Source organism: Ambystoma mexicanum, chromosome 6p, assembly GCF_040938575.1.
Source record: "Ambystoma mexicanum isolate Mex_15411 chromosome 6p, UKY_AmexF1_1, whole genome shotgun sequence".
NCBI classification, from domain to species: domain Eukaryota; kingdom Metazoa; phylum Chordata; class Amphibia; order Caudata; family Ambystomatidae; genus Ambystoma; species Ambystoma mexicanum.
In genome coordinates, this window is record NC_090935.1 from 383,215,488 (window position 1) to 383,240,678 (window position 25,191).

The 25,191-nt window shown below is 44.5% G+C and overlaps 1 protein-coding gene across 5 annotated transcripts in view; it reads left to right on the top strand.

Moving 5' to 3' along the window:
- The window catches only part of OSMR (oncostatin M receptor), a 608,749-nt gene that overhangs the window by 281,312 nt on the left and 302,246 nt on the right, over positions 1-25,191 (top strand). The gene's annotated exons all lie outside the window — the stretch shown is intronic.

A 25,191-nucleotide genomic window follows, 5' to 3' on the forward strand; every position in this document is an offset into this window, starting at 1 on the left:
GACTACAGACACAGGGTCATAATTGTAGTGATATAATAGATGCAACAAGGGAGTTCATAATTTGGGCAAATGACAAGCTGGAGTGCCTCGAGTACATCAAAAGAAGTTAATGCCTGGTGAAACATCTGCTATAAACCTATCAAGTTACCTAGTAATAAATTCAGAGTGGAAGTGTACAATATTGCAATGGACAAGATCATTACAAGTCTGCAGAGCCGATTCACCACCCATGGTCAACTCTTTGCAAATTTGGCATGTTTGGACCCCAGAAACATTATGGGTATCCTACAGAACCTTCCAAGTAATGCCCTGACTCGACTAAGCAGCTTGCTGACCCGATTTGATTCAGAAGCATCCACCGAAACATCACAGACTGACTTACTTGATTTTGCATCAAATTGGAACAGACTCAAAATGTCTCTTGATAAACCATCTGATGACACCCATTTTCATCTCATTTTTCAAACTGAAGAATTTGACCATTCTGAGGACAGAGACAAAAGTACAGCATGCAAGATGTGCAAGAATTGTATAGCATGCTGCTATACTGTGCTACAGAGATTCAAAATGTACAGTCGAGCCTACAGATCACGTTCTAATGCCTACATGCTTACACTGACATCATCCTGCTCTCAGGTGGCATGTGAAAAGTCATTTTCAAAGCTCAAGTACATCTTGAACAGACTTCGCAGTTCCCTTACTCGGCCTCATTTGGAGGCCTTTATGCCTAAAGATGCTTTGATGACACTTGAATCCTTGATCATTTGGCCTCCAAAAGTAGCTTGTTACGAAGATTGTTCATTATTTAATATAGGCTTCTATACAGTTCCACAGCTTTTCAGGGTTTACATTATTTAATACTGTATGCATAACATGCTAAATGCAATTTCCTACTATACCTTAGTTGGAAGCCTTTATGCACATTCATTAGGCAAAATGATGCTCAATGTTTTGCCCTGCAAAAGGCAGCTTTTTACAAGGGATGTTAATCATTTCATATTTATTATTTAATCTTTGCTGTTCCACAGTCCTACAGTTTTCATGGATGTGTGGTATTTAATAATAAAAACCATTATATGTTACATTTAATTCTCTTTCGATATCTCAGTTGGATGCCTTTATGCTCATGGTAAGGGTGAAGCAATGCTTTAGTCACTTAGCAGTGATGTCCATTGATCTGTTTTGCTTTCAAGGGAGAATTTTACAAGCAATATTGAATAGTTATTCTTTATCAATAGCTGTTTTACAGTTCTAGAGTTTTCCAGATGTCTGTTGAATAATAAATATTTATTATTTATTTGCGGTTTTACGGTTCTAGAGTTTTCACAGATTTCTGTTACTTAATAAAAACATTTGTTGCAATCTATGATTTATTTGATATGTTTCTTATGTTTATTGAGACTGATATTGCACTTGTGGTTTGTCCCTTTATCATTGAAGATCTTCTTTGTGAGACCAATAACCTATTTAAAACATTTATTTTTTAATCCATATATGTTTAAAACATGCTTTATTTTGACTAATTTTATTCAACATTTTCTTGGAGGATACTCGCAAACCCATCATAGAAGGGTTGGGCTCACGCACTGTGCTCACTCCTTCGGCGAAATATGGGGCCACTTTGAAAAATAATTCCAGGGCCACTTTTGGTTCCCAGTCCAGCCCTGGTGGCATGGGGACAGTGCGAACACTGGACTAGGAGGCACAACAATGCAATGGTAGCGAAAGAGGTTCCGGAGCCCAAGAGCAGCATAGTGGAAAGGCTCCTCAGGATAGTGATAGGCTGAAAACGAGTAAAAGGGCAGGGCAGAAGGGAACTGGGCAGGCTAGGCAAGGCAGAAGACATGGGGAAAGAGAAGCAAGGAAAAGAACACCTGAAAGGCAAGGCAGGGAAACAAGAAATAAACCAGACAGGACAGAGCAGAGGGGAACACGGCAAGATGCAGGTAGGAGCAAGGAAAATGACATAGAAAAGCGATATTCGACTGGCCAGCGAACGAACAGGCACAGGGAGTGTTGAGACGCACTATGTGATGGAGCAACCAGTCTTATATAGGGTGCCGCGGTCCCAACAAGGGCCACATAACATTGCTCTGACAACCAGTACCAACAATGTGCATCTCTCGGCAGCATGCGTGGTTTACTTGCTGATGCCTGTGAGACAGATGAGCAAAGACAGAAGTTAAAACAGGTTTTCCTGGATTTTTCAGGATATCGTTTCAGTGGACTCCTATGACTGTGGACGCACAGATATACATTCCACCACCATACCCATGGACCCCGAGATGGCACCAGTATGTGGAAAACAATACCGGTTACCTCTCGTGTCCATGAAGTCACTCGCAGAGATGATTAAAAACCTAGAATCCTGTGGGATAATGCGTCCAATGCACAGTAGCTTTAATAACCCGGTACTGGGGACACTCAAACCCAACGGCCAATGGAAACTATGTGCCGACCTGAGGGAGTTAAACAAACGGGTCAACATGTCAAGATGACCACTTCCCTACATCGATTAAGGGCTGGCACAGATCAAAGGCTAAAAAGTGTACACAGCTATTGATTTGACCAACGGCTACTGGACTGTACCCGCGAGTAGGAAAGACCAATACAAGCTTGCCATTTCTTCAGGGGGCAGCAATACACATGGACCCTAACCCCCATTGGATAGTTAATCTCTGGCAACGAATATAACATCTTCCAAAATAAGGCCATGCCCGATTTTGGTGAAAGGGGATAACTGGCCTTCAAGAGCTCAATGGTGCAGGAACACATAGCAAAAATATGCTACGTTCTGACCAGTTACAAAAAGCTGGAGTAAAACTGTCCTTCCAGAAGGCACAGTGGTGTAAGACCTGTGTGAACTTCATAGGGCACAAGATCACCCATGAGGGTCTAAATCTCCAGGTGAAAAAGGTGGAAGCCTTATTGAAATTGAAAGACCCTACTACTCTGCGAGAATTAAGAAGCCTTCTTGGACTCACTAATAATAGTCAGAAGTCCATGGAAGACTAAGCAGAGGTCACTCGACCTTTGGTATATTTATCAAAGGCCAGAGTCAAGTGAGAGTGGGGTCTGGGGCAACCGAGGCAGTAAAACAACTAAAAAGAGCCTTTCCAAGGCTCCTTGTTTGGCTTACCCAATAAAGAACAAGGAGTTCTTCTTGGAGACAGAGTTCTCAGATAATTGCATAACAGCGCTATTGTACCAAAAGCACAACAAAGTCAACAAAGTAATCTTGTACGCAAGCAAACCAAAACAAAACAACGACTGTGAAAAGGCACTCCTGGCAACGGTGTGGGTATTGAGAAATTAGCACCCATTCATCCACGGAGAGCACATCATTGTGGAGACTCCTCACCAACCCTTGCAATACTTACAAAGTGACCGAATCTGAGCAGGGAACATAAGTAATTCCAGAATTACTTCTTAGATTCTGTCCATGCAAGGTTGTCCTGTGGAGGTCAGATATGGCTAAAACAAGAAGAGTCCTCTAGCACAAGGATTGGCTGACTTGCATGACTGTGCTCGAGGAAACACTCTTGAGGATGAAAGTCTAAGGTCCAACGACAATATGGAGGCATACCTTACTTCCCTGCACAAAGTCTAGAAAGAAGACACGTGTCAGGGGATACCCACAGTTTATGTGGATGGGTGCTCTTACCACATTGATAATAAGGGGGAAAAGAAACTAAGGGCTGGTATTGGGAACACATGGGTGAATGATACCCCAGAGCCTTCTGCTGGTTACAAAATAGGTCCCCAAAGTAGTCAGGTGGCAGAGTTGATGACGGTACATTAAGCCATCCTCACTGCAGCACAACACCAACTCAAAGAACTGGTCATAATCAATGACTCTGTTTATGTTAGGATTGGGTTTGTGGAACACCTGATTAACTGGAAAAATCGAGGCATGATCTGTGCAAACAATAAACCATTAAAGCATGGGAAATTAATCCATTCAATTGATGATCTTGTAACCTCTAATGAGATGATCATATATTGGAAAAAGATCAGAGGTCACTCCAAAATAGAAGGACCAGACAAGACTGGGAATGACTTGGCTGACCAGTTGGCAAAAACTGGAGCCATTCATAGGGATTTCATAGAAACAGAATCCCTGCTGGTGGAAATCCAAGTCACTGCTGTCACCAGGTCCCAAACCCATGCCAACAATGAACTCTCAAATGCCCAGAAGAGTAAAGAAATCCCAGATGCAGATTTGATTATTACACAAAAAGAGGGCCCGATTATTGGGAAATGTTATCAACATATTGAAGACCCCATGAATTTTCCTCTGACCGAATCTGATTATATCAGGAAAGAAGGATCTCCGGGTGTTGATGACGTTTTCCAAAATGTTCTGAATCCAAGATGGGTTGTTGGTACAGCAATCCCTATCTGGATGTGATCAGTGGGTGGTACCTACCGCATTCCAAAGCCTGATGGCGAGTCATGCCATGACACGGCCACTGCTGGTCATAGGGGGTTTCATACAACATTAGAAATCTTGCGCGAAGTAGCATACTAGCTACACATAGGTAAGGACCTTGACATCTACTTAAAGGGGTGTGTGGTGTGTGCTCAATTTCAGCCAAGTTCTCTCACACACAGAGCGCCCCTACAGAAAAGGGGAATACCACTGACTTAGTCGGATTTGCAAATCGATTTCATCAGGCCAGTGGTTCGCTCCTCTAGAGGAAACAAATACAAATTGATGGTAGTCTGTTTGTTTACCAAGTGGGTAGAAAGTCTTCCAGCACCGAATTGTAAGGCAGAGACAGCTGCCACACTGATGATCAATCATATCTTCTCTTGTTTCGGCCTCCCGCAAAGGATTGAGTCGGACTGAGGAATAGGGTAGAATAAATCTCCACATTGCCTAGCCTCGAGCAGGGAAGTTGAGAGCTACAATGAGACAATTGTGGGCATCTTGAAGACCTTTATGGTGGACTCTGGACCTAGTTGGGACATCCGATTACCACTTGTCCTGGACGAAAGATGGTGATCCCTCAGCATCTTCTCTACAAATCTCAAGAGCATACACTGATAAACACGTCCACTACCCATGAGTACATTGAACATTTAAGGAAACACCTTCAACACACAATTTGGTATGCTCAGCGCAACCTAGAAAGTTTGGCGGGAGGAATGAAAATCTATTATGACCTGAAGACCACCAAGAAGCAGCATGAAGTATATGACAGCGTCCACCTGTTCAATTTTCAGAGGAATCACACCAAGGAGCGGAAGTTCCTTCCCTCTTAGCGTGGTGCTTTTGAAATTGTTGATACAATTTCACCTGTTGCCTATAAGATCTGCTTCCCTAAAGGAGAACATGCAGAAGAGAAATGAGTCCATATCAATTAGTTAAATAACTGTCACCACAGACAAGCTTTATCAACAATTGAGGAGTCCAGTGAGGCTAGAGCCCAGGACCCATCTAAAAGATGAAAGGAAAGAATGTAAACTTGGATGGAGAATACAACATAGATAAAGGGAATAAGATAATTCATAACCTTGTAGAAAGGTCTAGATGAGGATTGAAAATTATAAGGTTTTGAGGAAAATTAAATGCAAGACAAATACATGTCAATGTTATGTGAGGTTGTGTTGTTTTTTAAAATTGTATGTTGATAACACCGGGGAAAAGCGTATTGTATAATATACTTAACCTCACTTTTACTCCTCTCTGCAGACTTAATAAAATCATTACCTTTACAGCCTGAGGGAAGGAGGTGTTCCAGGACCATACCGCAAAATCCAAAGAGAGGGATGCAGGCTGGGCGCAACTGCTTCAGGAGGGGAAAAGGAGCGGATGGGCTACAAAGAATAGATAAATAAATAAAGAGAAAAAAGAAAACCCCACTCTCTCTTGCTCTTTCCTACGAGGAACCCGAGTGAAAGAGCCAGGGGGGGAATCTGTGGGGTTCAAATACAGCCCCAGAGCGATAGAAACTGAGAGGCCATGCAAGGCCTTGATTGTGAGAATGGAGCTTGCTGATGTTGAGACCCATTGGAATATGCAAGCCAGCTCAATACATTTTTTTCCGACACAAGGCTCAGTGAATGAACACAAATGTGCCTCTTTCAACTTTACCAAAGTGAACAGGTGCTCAAGTGAAAGAAAGTGTGCCTAAAAACTGAAATATGCTGAATGTGCCCAATGAACATGTGGTGCTGCAAATGCCATTTTCATAGACAAGCCACCATTTGACTGGAAAAGACTAATAGCAGCACGTTACATTTACTTCTATGCAACATAAAACTGTGATCCAGAAATCTAAGTGAAGCCAAGCATATTGCATTTGACACAAATAAAAACACTTACTTTTCAACTTCCAAAATGGCATAATTCAAAAGGAAAGGCGTACTAGGTTTCAAAGTGACCACTGGTTTCCAATGGTAAACTCTGGCCTATGCATGAACAATGCAGAAAGGGATACTCATGTCTTTTGAACTATTATATTAAAAGAAGACTTTACTCAAGGACAGCCGGGACAGATGCAATACAACATGTCATGTGTAAAACACATCTTTTCAATGTAAAATGCTATTCTTTTAGAATTATGTATGTAGCTTGTTTTTCCCATTGAACTAAAGCCTGTGTCCCTGGAACTCTGACCTCAAAGACCTTTAGCCTGTGCCCACCAGAAAACAGGTCTGTGTCAGTTAAATCCAAAGAAATAAAAAGATTTTAGATCAAAATTGTGCTAGATCAGATAAACCCGCCAACAGAACTGACCTTTCAGGACTGTCTTGACTCCACAGACTGCCTCTCAGAGCAACTAATGGATCTTCAAAGACTGTGTAGAAACAGACATTACTGATAAGCAGATGTCCAAGTCGTGTGAGTTTGAAGAAATGGAAACTCATTGGGGTGAGCTAGATGTGAAACTGCAGGCTTCTATATTAATGATTGCCATTTAAAACACATTGGACACCTTCTGATAATAGGGGAACCCTACATCGTGATGGGCTCATTCAGGACTCATTTCGAAGATCACCAAGAGCCCATCAGTTCTATGTACATATTAAGCATAAGCCTTGTGTGTAATTTGAGTTAGAGATGAAAATGGGTTTGTGACGCTCCTATAAATTCAGAAACTTGGTGAGCTGATAGAAAGAAAAATGAATGTGTGTTTTCTGAAGTTTGATATTTATAACTATTTCAGCTCATGAATAAACCACGAAAAAATTATGGCTCCTCCCAGGAAGGTTGTGGCGCTATAACATTGGTGTCCCCCGATTTGTCATAAATTGTAGAATTCAAAAATATACATATTAATGCAATTATCTGAAAAGAGAAGATAGTTGCAATTTAGTGACTTATGAGAAAACCAAATATGTAAAAAGAAATGTCATTTTAAATTATGCATTTATCCCCTTACCTTCCTTATCCTTAATCCAGACCTTCCAAACTCCTTGTCCTGTTGGCTGGCAGTGGTCGGATTGGTGGGAAAGGTAGGAAGAGAGATGTCCAATCCAGAGCATGGAAATATTGATAATGTGTAGGTGTCAGCAGCACAATGTAATAACAATTTCCAATCTGAAGGGGGACAACTAGGAGGAACACTTAGCAAGAGAGACAATAACAGACCAAAAGAAGGAGAGAAAGAACAACCAGAGAAGTGAGATAAAAGCCCAACCAAGACAGACAGGAGACCGTGGGACTTTTGCTGGGGACTTCTGTTTGGAAAGCTGGGAGCCCTATCTGAGAGAGGTGTGGGATGTTTTTACCCACGCATCCGAGCCCTACCTCAAAAACTGTGCAGTACTGGCATTGAAAACATCATGATGGCCAGAGCTTCCCAGAAAATGTACAGGGAAATGCATGAAGAATAGGCTGCCACTCATTTTTGCCGATGTTATGGGCACAGAAGGGCACTGCCTAAAACCACCATTGGACCACCCACACAGTAGCCTGAAACCATTGGGAATGGCAATGCTGATTGCCAAAAGCAACCTAGAATTGTGGGGAATTCATTTTTTTAAATCCCAAAAATGGGTGCATTACCAGTACTCACCACTATCAGAAAGCTGGCGTTTTAAAACAACACCAGACATTTGTGTAAAACTGAATAGATGAACCCAAAGCAGGCCAAAGAAAGACTTACTGAGAGGTGGATACAATGTAAAGTTATATTCTGAAGTGACTTGAAGGTTTATAACAAGACTGGCTGAGCTGTGGATTTCAGCAGTTTAAGTAAATTTGGACTGAAAGACACTAAAAATGTAAATGTTTAAAAGAAATGAGTGACCTACTTTTGAGTGTCACATAGGTTACAATTGTTTAAATGTCATAGTTTTAAACTTAGAATCAGCATTCTAGCTGCATATGTAAAAATTGTTAGTTTTATTTGAATGCAGAAAACTGGGTAACTAAAAGTGACATTAGCTGAAACCTGGCTTAAGGAACTGAATTCTGCCCACCAGCTACCCCCGACAGGAGTTGAGACTTGCACAACAGCTGTGTTCCCAGGCCTAGCTGCCTTTTGCTGTTCCCACCAAAAGGTATATGACACTTCTCTGATTGAATTACCTGGGCTCTGCAGGAAATTGAACAAAGCCCTGTCCTGACTCAGGCAAATGTTTTATTGGTGGGAGTCGTAAATGTGGCTTCCTCCTGGAAGGAAAGGGGAGGAGCACTGCCTGTGAGAGCAAGCTGGCTTGGCAGAACTGGAAAAACCAGAAATTCAACCTTGTGCTGGGGGAAACCACACCCCTTTGGGGCCAGAACATAACTCTAAAAAGATGGATCATTCATAGAGCGGACTTGTGAAAATGATTTCAATGATACCATAATTCTTGTGATTTTTCTGCCCACATTTTAAGAGGTTTTTAGAACCGGTGGTATGATCTGGGGGCAAGCTAGCAGTTAAGGGGGTATTACTTAAAATGTATGCATGTTAAAAATCTGACACTTCATCAATTAATGTCCATACTCCTTGCGTACATGTGTGTAAATTTGGGTTAATGTCCGATATTGCAAAACCAGTTAAAGTGCAAAATGTTGCCATTTCTCAATGCAAGCTCTCAGGAAGAGCAGATTTGGACAGGGTATACCTCCTGTGATATGTGATGGGTGCATGTAATTTTAAACAAATGTGTACCTGTGCAAATATGTCTTTTTGATCAAATATAGATTGTGTGCAATTTGACAGGGGAGTGTCCTCTCTGCAAGCTATTAAATGACATCGCTATGACATTCCACTTCTTCTCCCCAATCAAGAGAGAAAGGAAAGCTTGACCAATGGGCAGTGGAGAGGGGTAGGGTCTAGAAAGCTAGCCTCTCCACCCACTTTCAAAACACATAAAAGCAGACAGTCAGGACAGATAAGGGAGATTCAATTCCATTTGCTGCAACGCGCTCTGCCGGACCACACAACATCCAGAAGATACTAGATTCAACACTTAGACTTTAAAACTCCAAAGAACTTGATTCAGAACTCAAAGCAAGGGCCTAAACCCACAAACTGAGAACTCTTCTCAGTGGGCCTCAGCATCCAGCAAACCTAACAGCGATAGCAGCATCCAGGAGCCGTGCAGATCAGCGCTGGGTCCAGAGAAAGCTGTGCAGAAAGATCCAGAAGCAGTGCTGTACCCAGAGAAAGCAGAGCAGTATCCAGAACCAGAGGCAGAGCAGAGCTGACCCAGACCGCTGTTCGCTGAACTAGAGAGCTGACCCAGACGCTGTGCGCAGAGACCGTCCGTGGCGAGTGAAGAAAACCTGCTGACCAGATCCATGGCGAGGCCCATTCTATTTCTAAATATATTGTGAGTACCTAGCAGAACTGTGCAGAACCAATCTCTTAGTTAAAATAATCTAATCAAAGCTATTTTAATCTAAGTAGAACTGCCTCCTAACGGTCACCTGTCATTTGCAAAGCTGTCACCTGTCATTTTCTAGTTGCTAGCTGTAACTTGTCACTTTGAACTTTTAAAATTTCAAATCTGAAAAACGACCTTTACCATATCGCTCATATCTCCGTGACCATTTGTCTTAGAGACTTGCAGTAACTTTTGCCGCAATCGCGAAAAACGCACTCGCGATTTTGCCGTGATTTGCAAATTTCTCCACGTGTGAAAACAGCAGCTTCCTTGCTTTCATTTGCCAAAAATTCGTTTAACCTGCCAATCATTTCTAGAACATTGCTAAAGTAAGCCTGAACTAATTTAAACCAACTAATCCTCAACCTGAACCTCCTGAAGGGAATTAAAATCATTTCGGCACATTTTCCAATATATTGCTATCACATTTTAAAGCATTTTGAGCCTGTGTAAAACTCATATCTATTCTCCTCTAAGCTTGCTGGGAAACTGGAACTCTGTATTACATTGTGATTGTATACCTGAACTGTGTGCTCTTCCTTCCATCTCCTTACATTGTATAGGGGGGGTGAATTGCCACAAAAGGAAAGTGATTCCCTTGTCTTTTGTGAAACCATATCAGTTTATCTTCTATACTGCATTTCATTCATTCAACCTTGCATTTCCTTGAACCCTATAAAGCATTCTCTACCACATTATTGTTCTGTCCCTATTTACCAGTGTGCTACCTTATCCATTTCATGTCAACTCCTTAGTGATTATAAAGAAGTGGGCTAGTGCCAGATTCTCCGTTGTTAATCTTTATCATATCAGATTAAGTGTGATATTCAATTATTAATTTATTATAAAGTGTGATATATATATATATTGTTTAAATTCTCAAATAAACCTTTTAACTTGCAAAACAGAACTACTTCTTGGCTCAGTGGGGTAAGGGGGATTCCAAGAGAGGGGTGTTATATAGGGGTAGTCATCCAGAACGCATGAACTGGACATAAAGATATATCAATAAGGGTTTCCATTCAGTATCCCAGACTAGGCATTGACTTAGCTGTAGTGTTGAATTGAATCCTCTTACAAATTGGGGGCTCGTCCGGGATATTCTGGGTTAGATTTACCATTTGTGCAGATTAATACAGCGTGCCAGCTGACCAGATACACATATCCGGTCGGATCACCACGCTGTGTTACGCTGTAAAGCACTCCTCAAAGGAACGCTCTAAGGAAAAGGTCTGTTTTGCAAAAATAAAAGACAAACTTCTGTAAGTCAGGAAGGAACTCAAATTCCAGAATGACGACCTTGGTAGATATGAAAATAGCCAGAGAGCACTTCTTACATAAGCTATTTGTGAGAGGTGAGTGGACTCATCAGGACCAGACGGTCTGGTTGCAGGCAATCGCACCCCAGATCACTGAAACAGTGTCAGATATATGGAGAGATCAGGGTCCCTTACATGTGGCCCTGAGTGAACTATACATGGCTCCTAAAGCTAAGGATGAACAAGACAAGATGGTTAGGATAGCGGAATACCTGTACCTATATATGGGAGACATGCAGGATAAATGTACTGAAAGCCAAGATCTGGCGAATAAGCGACAGATGGCGTTAGAGAAGGTCCAATCTGACCTGGTCTCTTCTGAGCAGAGGCTGCAGGGGAGCCAGGAGTCAGAAAATGAGAGTAGACAGCACACCATTAAAATAAAGAAGGATATGGACATCCTGCAACAGGAAAAGGCTGACCAGGATACCAGATTTCTGGCCTTGCAGAAGGAGTACCAAGAAGGTTTGGACTCCCTACTGCAGAGCCAGAAAAAGCTGGAGCAACAGTTAGACTTCAATAGGGTATGTGCTGAGCAGGTAGTCACCCTGCAAAGCCACCTAGATAGGGAGAAGGCAGAGAGCAATAAACTGATTCTGAAAGACCTGGATACCCAGGCAGAGTTTGATCAGGAGCGCCAGAAAGCTGGTGCCTTCCAAAGGCAAAGGGACGACCTGGCGGTCCAGATGCAGACTCTTAGTCAGGAAAGGGACACCCTAGGCCAGGAAGTCTGCCACTTAAAAAGAAAAATGGAAGAAAATCACCTGGCCCACCAGGGACTGGGTGACCTCCAAAAAGAACACCAGAACTTGTTAGAGCACACCAGGAGGGTGGAGGATGCTCTAGCAAGAAAGGAGCAGGCCAATAGGGACACAGCTCAGGAGGTAACCCTCCTGCAGCAGAGACTGGCCCAGTATTCCGGGACCAATCAGGAGGCACAGAGAGAAAACAACAGGTAGCGATGCAGGAGAGACTGATAGAGTCTAGTAAGGCCTTAACTGAGGAACTGAAGGCGCAGGCTCTTGCATTGCAACAGGGAGCAGGGGCGGATAGAGACCAGGTTCGCTGGGAGAGGGAGACTCATGAGCATAACCTCAGGAGCCCTAGTACCAGAGGCCTTTATCTCTCTCAGTCCCTGGACTCTGCCACCCCCATGTCCCCTGGCGCACATGAGCACCGGGCCACAGGGATGGCAGATTACTATCCAGCCAGAAGCATGGGGCTCATAGGCCAGTACCTCCCAGGAATGGATGGGCGGGCATCCGGGTATGGGCACCCAAGCACAGTGCAATTTAGTGGGGAACCCCAGGAGAATAGGCCCATTAAGGGCATCCTGAAAACTTCTGCCCAGTTAGGTCAGTGGGGGGGGGTACCCATCAAATCCTGGCAGCAAAGAGGAATCTGAAGACTCCTCTGAACGGTACAGGACACAGGAGACCAGGTCCCCACATTCTGCCAGCCATTCCCAGGCTTGCAGAATCCGGGAAAACCTGGAAGATCAGACAGGAACCTCTGGGAGCAGTGCCTCTGAGTCAGAGGACGAATGGACAAGGGATACCCGAACCAAAAAGGCCAATAAAACAAAAAGGGCCTTGCTTAAGGACCCCTTAAAGCAGATTAAGGCAATCAGGAGCGTCATCACGCCTTATCATAAGAACGCCATGTATTCTGTTTGGGAGCACTTAGAGTTGTTTGAGCAAATGATGGAGACTTTCCATTTGAAGGACAGCCAAAGCTGTATTCAATATGTAAAGTGGACCTTCTCCCTGGAATACTCCAGTTTCTTTGCGGGGCTGGAGGACCAAAATCATTTAAGATGGTCCACCTATAAGGCAGCCATCTTGAAACATTTTTCTACTCATAGAAATCCTCAAGAGGCTCACAAGGCAGCCTACAATTTACAATGTGGGGAGGATCAGGCCCCACAAGAGTTTGTGCAGGAGTTAAAGCGTGCTTTTGCACAGACCACAAGAAGGGTGCGCACGGATAGCAGAGAATTTATTAATACGTTTTTCCATGCCTTGCCCAAATACATAATGACCCAGCTCGTGAGGGATTTTCACGAGAATTGATCTTTAGACTGGGTCATTGAACAGGCGACCCGGATCTATGAGGTGCAGAAGCCAATAGAAAATAAAAATAATGCGCCCAAAAACCCCAAAGCCAACAACACCCCTGCTGCTGCCAAGGTGGCAGAGGTAAAGGTCACCACCGTTTTAGATTTGGAGATGGGGGGGCCTAAAAACCTACCTGCACCTAATAATGCTAGGCCCAGAAGGTCCTCAGGCCAGTCACAGACAGGGAGCCAGGGAGGCAGCCCCACAAATGGGGTCCCTCGCTCTCCTGATTATGTAAGCCCCCGTTACAAGGGAAACAGACCCATCCTGGGTTATGTGTGGACTCCTCCAGCCCAAGGGGGGGATCCAGCCAAGCACCTAACCCAGAGAACTTCCCTCCCAACTTCTCACAGGAGGGCAGAAACTCACCAAACCCTGGGCAGAACTTCTTCCCCAGGTATCCACCCAACTTCCAGCCCCAAAATCCTCCACCCTTCTTTCCCCAATTCCCTGAGCCCAGACAACCGAATCCGGGAGAGGGGAGGCCAAGGGTGGAGGGGTATCCAAATCTTCCCAACCAAGGGTACTACCAAAGAAGGGATAGCTACCCTTCCCGGGATCAGCCCAGGGGAGAAAACAGGGCCCTGTATCAGCCTGAGCGGGTTTCCCAGTTAGAGCGCCAGGTTCAGAACATGGCACATGAACTGGGTCGCGTGCTAAGGGCTCAGCAGAACCCTCAGATGGGCATTCCGGCACAGAATGCCCCAAACTCTGGACCTGGTGCTCCAGAACAATGACGGGGGCAGCACCCCGATAACACACCGGTTCCCAGGGAGGAGGCACAAGGGGAAGGGGGGTGTAAAGCCTTGGAGGAAGCTTCCTTCCCAACTTGTAAACAGCCCCTGGAAAACCAGGAACCGGAAACAAAATCTCCTACCCCTGAAAGTCTGCCACCCAAGGAGCAGAGAGGGGGTAGGAGAAACAAAGTACCCAAACAGACCCGTTTTGTGGAAGAAATACAGGTCTTCCAATTTGAGGGAGAAGGATCCTCAGAGGATCCTGGGAAAAGGATCTTCTCCTTCAGAGATGGGGGAACTCCTCCCAAAGAAAAATGGGTCCCAAAGGATTCCAATCCAGACTGGGGAGATATGGAGACTGAGCTACCGCCGCCCATCATCTCATCCCAGAACCAACAGCAAAAAAATCCCCTTGTTCAAACCCATCCTGATGACTGCCTCCAAAAAGGGGGGGGGGGCGGCCCAGAACCGGAACCAGGGGAACCCACAATGGCTCTGATCTCCAGTTTCCAACTTTTTCTTTCAGATTCCCAAGGCTCTCCACAGAATTCTGCCCAAATTTCTTCTCTTGCAATGTCCAAAACCAGAAAGTTAGCCCACCAGTTGTCCAAAAATGTGCATTATCTGTGCCCCCTTGAGGAGGAGGAGGGAAGATATTATTCCCCGGTACAAGTACAGGGGCAGGGTACGATTTCTGCGCTGGTGGACACGGGATCTCAAGCTACCCTTCTGTCCAGAAGGGCCTTTGATGAACTGAATGCAGGAAGGGGAGGGAATTACCAAATTCCTCTCACCTCACTTCCTGGACAACTCCAGAACTTTGACGGGAAGGAAATTCCCGTCGAGGGGACGGCAGACTTGGACATTAAAATTGGGTGACACAAGTTGAAACACCCGGTCATAGTAGTGACTCCAGAGGGCACCCCTTGTTTATTAGGGAATGACCTCCTGAGAAGGTTGTCACCTCTAATAGATTGTGTAAACAAGGTCCTCTGGACCCAGACTAGCCGACCAATAAAATTAAAACAGAGTGTCAACCATGTTAGTTTAAACGGCACATGCCACATGGTTGAACAAAAATCTGACCAAGTAGAATTCCACTTCCAGAATAACCAAATTCCAGACGTGACAGTAATAGCAGTAGGACAACAGACTGGTGATGGGGGGTCCTCTCTATTTCTGAAAATCAACCTTCCTTCCAGTCTAAAGTGGTATTCCACGCTGGAAGGAAACACCCTGAAATTCTTTACTAATCCACAACCAGAAACTCCCACTCCGATAGTCCAGAAAGATGTGAAATCAGCTCAGAGCTTGGCTGATATTCAGCAAATTGGAGAGCAGTTGTTCATCCCTGTCCAGTTAAATGATGGGAAGGACTCTGTTCTCGCTCGAGTGTGTGTGAACAACGGTAAGAGCTTCATCAGCGAAGCCATGTTCCGCCAACTCCCAAAAGATCCAGCCATTCCCACATTCAAACTGATAGACAAATGGGAAATGGACCTGGAAGCACCCAATTCCAAACATCTCCTGCCAAGCAGGTGTATGCTCAAAATCTCCATTGGCAACAAGAGCATAGTCCAGAATTGTTGGGTCGTGCGAGACGTCTCTGCCGTCTTTTACTTAGGCAGTGACATTCTCAATTGCTTTGCCATTAGTTTGGACCTAATAAACTTCAAAGCTTGGTCCTGATTAGCGGATAATCCCATGGGCTTTGATGATCCAGAAAAAGCATTTAGGTCAGCTCAATTGCTACCTTATGCAGTTGAAATTCAGATCAAAGAGGAAGTCACCATCCCAGAAAGGACCCGACAATTCTCCCTGGAAGTGAAAGTTAAAAGAGGACAACATTTGAAAAACCCTGATGCTTACATACATCTAAACGCTTCTCTCCAACAGCAAGGGTTGGGGGTAAACCCAACTCCATTAGTCAACATAGAACATGACACCATTCTAATAGAGGTGGATAACAGTGACTTAAAGAGTATTACTCTAGCCGCAGGCACCATTATTGGAATGGCGGTTGATGACCGACATTTTTCCATTGATCTAGGAAATGAACTGTTAGGACCAATCCCCAAGGACTGCTTTGACAGTGACAGTGAGGACAATACAACACCAGACAGGATTTTTACCCGCTATGGGGGGAACTTCCTGGTGTACACTTCTTGCCCTTATGGTAAGGAAGATGTGACTTGTGACTTCAGGAGGGATGAGGTGATTTTCCAGGTCCATGAGGGCTGCCTTTCCCACCTGAAGCCTCCAGTCCAAATCAGCACTCTGACCAGGGACTTCTCCACCCAGCTGGAGGAGGCCGCTGAAATAGCCAAACCAGAAGTATTTCCAGGCTTCAGGCAGATGGTGGAAGAGAGAGCCAACCTAGCTGATGCCTGTGTGACTCTGGAACAAAAGCAAAAGTTGAAACAAGTCTTCTTGGATTTCCAAGATCTCTTTGCGGTAGACTCATATGACTGTGGTCGCACCGACATCCACACAACAACAATCCCCACGGACCCGGGCATGACTCCAGTGTTTGTGAAGCAATATCGTTTGCCTCTCGCATCCATGGAGTCCCTCACTGAAATAATTAAGAACCTTGAGTCCAGGGGAATAATCCGTCCCGTCCACAGCACCTTCAATAATCCGGTGCTGGGAATATTAAAGCCAAACGGCCAGTGGAGACTCTGCGCTGACCTTAGGGAGCTCAACAAACGGGTCCATACTTCCCGATGGCCTCTGCCCTACATTGACCAAGGGCTGGCCCAGATCCAGGGGTCACAGGTATTCACTTCAATAGACCTGACCAATGGATACTGGACTGTGCCTGTCAGTAGGGAGGACCAATACAAGCTGGCTTTTACCTTTGGGGGCCAGCAGTACACATGGACCCGGACTCGCTTCGGATACCTCAACTCCGGCAATGAATTCAACATTTTCCTACACAAGGTCATGCCCGACCTGGCTGCGAGGGGTAATCTGGCTTATGTAGATGATGTCCTCATCAAAAGTTCATCTGTGGAGGAACACAAAGCGGAGATCCGTTATGTTCTGACGCAGTTGAGGGCTGCCGGAGCAAAACTTTCCTTTCAGAAAGCACAGTGGTGTAGAACCCGTGTTAATTTCTTGGGGCATGAGATTACCCCTCAGGGTCTCTGTCCCCAGGAAAAGAAGGTGGAAGCACTCCAAAAACGGAAAGACCCCACAACTCTGCGGGAACTAAGGAGCCTCCTTGGACTGACTAATTACAGCAGAAAGTTCATTGAGGGCTACGCAGAGATCACCAGACCCCTGATTCATCTCCTGAAGGGGGGGTCAAGTGGGAATGGGGTCCAGAACAAGCCGAGGCAGTAAAACAACTCAAGAGAAGCCTCTCACAACCGCCTTGCCTAGCTTACCCTGTCAGAAAAAAGGAGTTCTTCCTGGAGACGGGGTTCTCTAATACGTGCTTGACGGCAGTATTATACCAAAAGCATGACAAGGTCAATAAAGTAATCTCCTATGCGAGCAAAACTTTATCCTCTGTGGAGGAAAAATTCAACGATTGTGAGAAGGCACTCCTGGCAACGGTGTGGGCATTGATGAATTACCGCCCGTTTATCCATGGGGAACACATCATAGTGGAGACTCCACACCAGCCTCTGCAATATCTCCAAAGTGACAGAATCCGGGCCGGAAATGTGAGTAATTCCCGAATTACTTCCTGGATTCTGTCAATGCAAGGCTTTCCTGTGGAGGTCAGATATGGCCAAAACAAGAAGAGTCCCCTCGCGCAAGGTCTGGCTGACTTGCATGATTGTGCCAGAGAAAATTGTCTCGAGGACGAAAGTCTAAAAATCAAGGACAACACGGAGGCATACCTTAATTCCCCACACAAAGTCTTTGAAGAGGACAAGTGTGAGGGAATGCCCACTGTCTATGTGGATGGATGCTCGTACCATGTTGAAAACGACGGGGAGAAAGAACTGGTGGCTGGCGTAGGGAATGCATGGGTGAAGGAGTTCCCAGAACCCTCCGCTGGATACAAAATTGGTCCCCGAAGTAGTCAGGTGGCAGAATTGATGGCTGTGCATCAGGCCATCCTCACTGCTGTCCAGCATCAACTCCACAAACTGGTCATAATCACAGATTCGGATTATGTACGGAACGGGTTCGTGGAGCACCTGGTTAATTGGAAAACCAGAGGCATGTTATGTGCTAATAACAAACCCTTGAAACATGGGAAGTTAATCCAAAACATTGATGATCTGGTCACCTCGAATGAGATGACCATCTATTGGAAAAAGATCAAGGGTCATTCCAAAGTAGAGGGACCAGACAAAACTGGAAATGACTTAGCTGATCAGCTGGCCAAAACCGGGCCATCCAAGGGGATCTAATCGAAATAGAGTCCCTGTTGGGGGAAATCCAGGTCACTGCTATCACTAGGTCCCAGACAAATGCTCACAATGACCTTTCAATTGCACAATGGAGTAAGGAGACCCCTGATGCTGATTTGATTACCGCTCAGAAGGGGGATCCAATAATTGGTAAATTTTACCAACACATTGAGGACCCTGAGAACTTTCCCCTGACGGATACCGATTACAACGGGAAAGAGGACCTTAGAGTGTTGATGAAATGTCCAAAAATGTTCCGGATCCAAGACGGTTTGTTGGTAAGGAAATCCAAAGCTGGCCACGATCAGTGGGTGGTTCCTACCTCATTCCGAAGCCTGATGTTAAGTTACGCCCACGATGCGGCCACCGCCGGTCATAGGGGGTTTCACACAACACTGGAAATCTTAAGAGAGGTTGCATACTGGCCACACATGGGCCAGGACCTCAACCAATACTTGAAGGGTTGTCTTGTGTGTGCACAATTTCAGCCAACATCCCTCACCCACCGTGCACCCCTCCAAAAGAGGGGGATGACATTGCCATGGTCAGATTTACAAATCGACTTTGTAGGCCCCGTGATTCGCTCTGCTAGGGGGAATAAGTACATGTTGACTGTGACATGCTTGTTTACCAAGTGGGTGGAATGTCTCCCAGCCCCAAATTGCAAGGCAGAAACTGCAGCTGCCCTGATGATTAACCACATCTTTTCCCGTTTCGGTCTACCTCAAAGGATTGAGTCAGACAGGGGTAGCCACTTCACCAGTGAAGTAATGACAAAGATGTGGGAGATACTGGGGGTCAAAAGGAAGTTGCATATTGCTTACCGGCCAGCTTCTTCTGGGGCAGTAGAGAGATATAACCGAACCATTGTGAGCATATTAAAGAAGTTTGTGGCAGATTCTGGGCCAAGTTGGGATATCCGATTACCTCTGGTCCTAATGGCCATCAGATCTACCCCTTCATCTGCAACCAAAATGTCACCATTTGAGTTGATGACTGGGCGCAAGATGGTGCTTCATCAGCATTTGCTCTACAGGACCCAAGAGCAGACACTGATAAATGCCTCCACAACTCATGAGTATGTGGAGAATTTAAGGAAACACCTTCAACATGATTTTGCTTATGCTCAGCGGAATCTAGAAAGATCAGCTGATAGCATGAAGACCCACTATGACCTGAAGACTTCCAGGAAGGAATATCAGGTGGGGGACCGGGTCTATCTATACAATTTCAAAAGGAACCAGGCCAAACAGCGAAAAGTTTTGCCTACATGGAAGGGACCCTTTGAGATTATAGACAAAATCTCCCCTGTGGCCTACAAGATCCGCATCCCCAAAGGCGGTTTGGCAGAGGGGGAAGACAAGTGGGTCCACATAAACCAGTTGAAGTGTTGCCATCCCAGGCACACTCTGCAACAACTGGAGGAATCCTCTGGAATCCTAGAGGGTACTGTCTCAGATTAACTCAGTTCTAACTTAAAATATCCTACATATCGCCTATCAAATTCTGAGTTTCTCAATGTGGGTGTTTTCGTTTTTGAATGCAAAAAGAAATGTGCATGTTCATATGTTTTGACTATAAATTTATATGCCACCCCACTATATCAATGGTGGGGGAAAAATGTCTATGAATAGGTATTGCCGCTCTTCCTTTGTCGTCCTAGGAGAAAGAAAACCTCGAGACTGGCCAAGGAGGGCGATCCAGAGACCGGGAGCAGAGATGCGAGGGGCTCAGGGTACCGCCCAATATTCCCATCAGGACCGGCGAGGAGAACCAATCGATCAGTACCGGATGGAGAAAAAGATGCTGAACTGTGCCATCTATTGGAAGAAGATGAGGAAACATCCCAGATCTTGCGAGTTCCATCAGTGAAACAGAATGGCCATCGCAAGAGGGGGGCTTTTGGGATGTTTTTACCCATGCATCCGAGCCCTACCTCAAAAACTGTGCAGTACTGGCATTGAAAACATCATGATGGCCAGAGCTTCCCAGAAAATGTACAGGGAAATGCATGAAGAATAGGCTGCCACTCATTTTTGCCGATGTTATGGGCACAGAAGGGCACTGCCTAAAACCACCATTGAACTACCCACACAGTAGCCTGAAACCATTGGGAATGGCAATGCTGATTGCCAAAAGCAACCTAGAATTGTGGGGAATTCATTTTCTTAAATCCCAAAAATGGGTGCATTACCAGTACTCACCACTATCAGAAAGCCGGCGTTTTAAAACAACACCAGACATTTGTGTAAAACTGAATAGATGAACCCAAAGCAGGCCAAAGAAAGACTTACTGAGAGGTGGATACAATGTAAAGTTATATTCTGAAGTGACTTGAAGGTTTATAACAAGACTGGCTGAGCTGTGGATTTCAGCAGTTTAAGTAAATTTGGACTGAAAGACACCAAAAATCTAAATGTTTAAAAGAAATGAGTGACCTACTTTTGAGTGTCACATAGGTTGCAATTGTTTAAATGTCATAGTTTTAAACTTAGAATCAGCATTCTAGCTGCATATGTAAAAATTGTTAGTTTTATTTGAATGCAGAAAACTGGGTAACTAAAAGTGACATTAGCTGAAACCTGGCTTAAGGAACTGAATTCTGCCCACCAGCTACCCCCGACAGGAGTTGAGACTTGCACAACAGCTGTGTTCCCAGGCCTAGCTGCCTTTTGCTATTCCCACCAAAAGGGATATGACACTTCTCTGATTGAATTACCTGGGCTCTGCAGGAAATTGAACAAAGCCCTGTCCTGACTCAGGCAAATGTTTTATTGGTGGGAGTCGTAAATGTGGCTTCCTCCTGGAAGGAAAGGGGAGGAGCACTGCCTGTGAGAGCAAGCTGGCTTGGCAGAACTGGAAAAACCAGAAATTCAACCTTGTGCTGGGGGGAAACCACACCCCTTTGGGGCCAGAACATAACTCTAAAAAGATGGATCATTCATAGAGCGGACTTGTGAAAATTATTTAAATGATACCATAATTCTTGTGATTTTTCTGCCCACATTTTAAGAGGTTTTTAGAACCGGTGGTATGATCTGGGGGCAAGCTAGCAGTTAAGAGGGTATTACTTAAAATGTATGCATGTTAAAAATCTGACACTTCATCAATTAATGTCCATACTCCTTGCGCACATGTGTGTAAATTTGGGTTAATGTCTGATATTGCAAAACCAGTTAAAAAGTGCAAAATGTTGCCATTTCTCAATGCAAGCTCTCAGGAAGAGCAGATTTGGACAGGGTATACCTCCTGTGATATGTGATGGGTGCATGTAATTTTAAACAAATGTGTACCTGTGCAAATATGTCTTTTTGATCAAATATAGATTGTGTGCAATTTGACAGGGGAGTGTCCTCTCTGCAAGCCATTAAATGACATTGCTATGACACTCCACTTCTTCTCCCCAATCAAGAGAGAAAGGAAAGCTTGACCAATGGGCAGTGCAGAGGGGTAGGGTCTAGAAAGCTAGCCTCTCCACCCACTTTCAAAACACATAAAAGCAGACAGTCAGGACGGATAAGGGAGATTCAATTCCATTTGCTGCAACGCGCTCTGCCGGACCACACAACATCCAGAAGATACTAGATTCAACACTTAGACTTTAAAACTCCAAAGAACTTGATTCAGAACTCAAAGCAAGGGCCTAAACCCACAAACTGAGAACTCTTCTCAGTGGGCCTCAGCATCCAGCAAACCTAACCGCGATTGCAGCATCCAGGCGCCGTGCAGATCAGCGCTGGGTCCAGAGAAGGCTGTGCAGAAAGATCCAGAAGCAGTGCTGTACCCAGAGAAAGCAGAGCAGTATCCAGAACCAGAGGCAGAGCAGAGCTGACCCAGACCGCTGTTCGCAGAACTAGAGAGCTGACCCAGACGCTGTGCGCAGAGACCGTCCGTGGCGAGTGAAGAAAACCTGTTGACCAGATCCGTGGCGAGGCCCATTCCATTTCTAAATATATTGTGAGTACCTAGCAGAACTGTGCAGAACCAATCTCTTATTAAAATAATCTAATCCAAGCTATTTTAATCTAAGTAGAACTGCCTCCTAACTGTCACCTGTCATTTGCAAAGCCGTCACCTGTCATTTTCTAGTTGCTTCAAATCTGAAAAACGACCTTTACCATATCGCTCATATCTCCGTGACCGTTTGTCTTAGAGACTTGCAGTAACTTTCCTCTGGAATCTTGGCTTTTCAACGAACCTAGAACCGTATTCCTACTCCCTATACTTTTGCCGCAATCGCGAAAAACGCACTCGCGAATTTGCCGCGATTTGCAAATTTCTCCACGTGTGAAAACAGCAGCTTCCTTGCTTTCATTTGCCAAAAATTCGTTTAACCTGCCAATCATTCCTAGAACATTGCTAAAGTAAGCCTGAACTAATTTAAACCAACTAATCCTCAACCTGAACCTCCTGAAGGGAATTAAAATCATTTCAGCACATTTTCCAATATATTGCTATCACATTTTAAAGCATTTTGAGTCTGTGTAAAACTCATATCTATTCTCCTCTAAGCTTGCTGGGAAACTGGAACTCTGTATTACATTGTGATTGTATACCTGAACTGTGTGCTCTTCCTTCCATCTCCTTACATTGTATAGGGGGGGGGTGAATTGCCACAAAGGGAAAGTGATTACCTTGTCTTTTGTGAAACCATATCAGTTTATCTTCTATACTGCATTTCATTCATTCAACCTTGCATTTCCTTGAACCCTATAAAGCATTCTCTACCAGATTATTCTTCTGTCCCTATTTACCAGTGTGCTACCTTATCCATTTCATGTCAACTCCTTAGTGATTATAAAGAAGTGGGCTAGTGCCAGATTCTCCGTTGTTAATCTTTATCATATCAGATTAAGTGTGATATTCAATTATTAATTTATTATAAAGTGTGATATATATATATATATATTGCTTAAATTCTCAAATAAACCTTTTAACTACTTCTTGGCTCAGTGGGGTCAGGGGGAATCCAAGAGAGGGGTGTTATATAGGGGTAGTCATCCAGAACGCATGAACTGGACATAAAGATATATCAATAAGGGTTTCCATTCAGTATCCCAGACTAGGCATTGACTTAGCTGTAGTGTTGAATTGAATCCTCTTACAGAGGCCTGTGGCTGATGGCACCTTGTTGTGGACAGAGGCCTGAGAAGTGAGCTGCCTGTTTCCAACTGTGGGTCTGAGCTCTGGCTGGCCTCCTGAGATGATAATAGAGACCTCCTATGTAAGTAGATATATCCCCAAAGGTATCCATTGTGTTGGGAACCACCTTCCTTAATCCTTTCCATTTCAGTGTGTCTGGGTGGGGGGGGGGGCGAAACAAATCCCAGTGTGTTACAGCCACTATAGTCGATAAAGTAAGTGGGTGACCCTATTTTACCATTTATTCCCAAACCAGAATCCCAAAAAGCCCTGCATGTCATTTTGAATGTAGTGTGTTCCCAAACCGACTTTCCCATTGAGTTTATTTCCCAAACCCTGCCTTTTTAAATAAAAAGCTCAAACGAAATTCCTATTCTAATCCCACTCCCTAAACCTTGCCCTTGAACCCAGGGGTGTCGCAGATGGCTGCTGCTTACAGGTGTGCAGTCAGGAAAGAGTCTGTTGATCAATGAAGTGAAGATTGTGCATTGCCAAAGTGTCCTATGTGTTAAAGTGCAGAAAAATCCCATTGTGTTGAGTTGAAATTCAATCTGTGTTGTTGCTGCAGTTGAAAGATTATTAAAAAATGCATGTTGGTCATATTGATGCAAACAAAGTGATTATTGTGTTGTGCCACGGAGTTGGTGGTTTGTATGATTGTAGAGAACTTAATATCAATTGTGTAAATGTAAATACATATACACCAGCCTGGTTCCTGGCTTATTGGTGATACGGGGGTATCAGCTGAGTGATATTATACAGGTTAGAGACCTAACCAAATTAGAATCTGCTAAGCGCTTTGTCGTGCGACACCTTGCTTAGGGGGGCTTCCAGAGTTGAGAGTGGCCGTCCAAATAACTGTGGCATTGTTGTTTTAAGTTCCATGTGTTCCTTTGATTGATGGATAAGAGGCAGTGCTTATCCAGATGGTACATGTATAATCCTCCGGGGCCCTGGACCCCTTCCCCATTTCTATATAGCTCACCTTCCTGCCTGCTCTGAGAGTTGACTGAATGTATATCTCTGACTCTTCCCTCAGCTCTGAGGCTCGAGTGTATGTATAGCTCTGCCTTCTCCCTGCTCTGAGGCTTGAGTGAAGGTATATCTCAGCCTCTTCCCTTAGCTCTGATGCTTGGGTGCATGTATATCTCAGCCTGCCTCCTCCCTGCTCTGAGGCTTGAGTAAATGTGTATCTCATCCTCTACCCTCGATTCTGAGGCTTGAATGAATTTATATCAAGGTCTCTGAGCTGAGGGAAGAGGTTCAGATAGCCCTTCACTCAAGCCACAGTACAGACGGGAAAGGCTGCGATTTGTACATTCACTCAAGTATATGATCAGAAGGAAGAGGATGAGATGTACATTAACTCAAGCCTTGCAGGCTCATCCCAGGCTACCTCTGGACATTAGAAAGCCAAGGTCTTGCTCTTTAATGCCATGAATGAACATGTAGGGATTACACAATGTGGCGCATTTGTGTTTTCCAATATGAAAACAACTCATGTGTTTGGACAAAGTCTAGGTCATAGTTGCTTTCTATATACTCTGCACCTAGGATTCTATTTAATTATTGGGCATTTGTAAGGCACTTATACATAAAGAAAATTGTGTTTCATAGCACCCATGGGGCAAGGGCAGCAAGACAATGGGACATGCAAAATACAAAAGAGCAG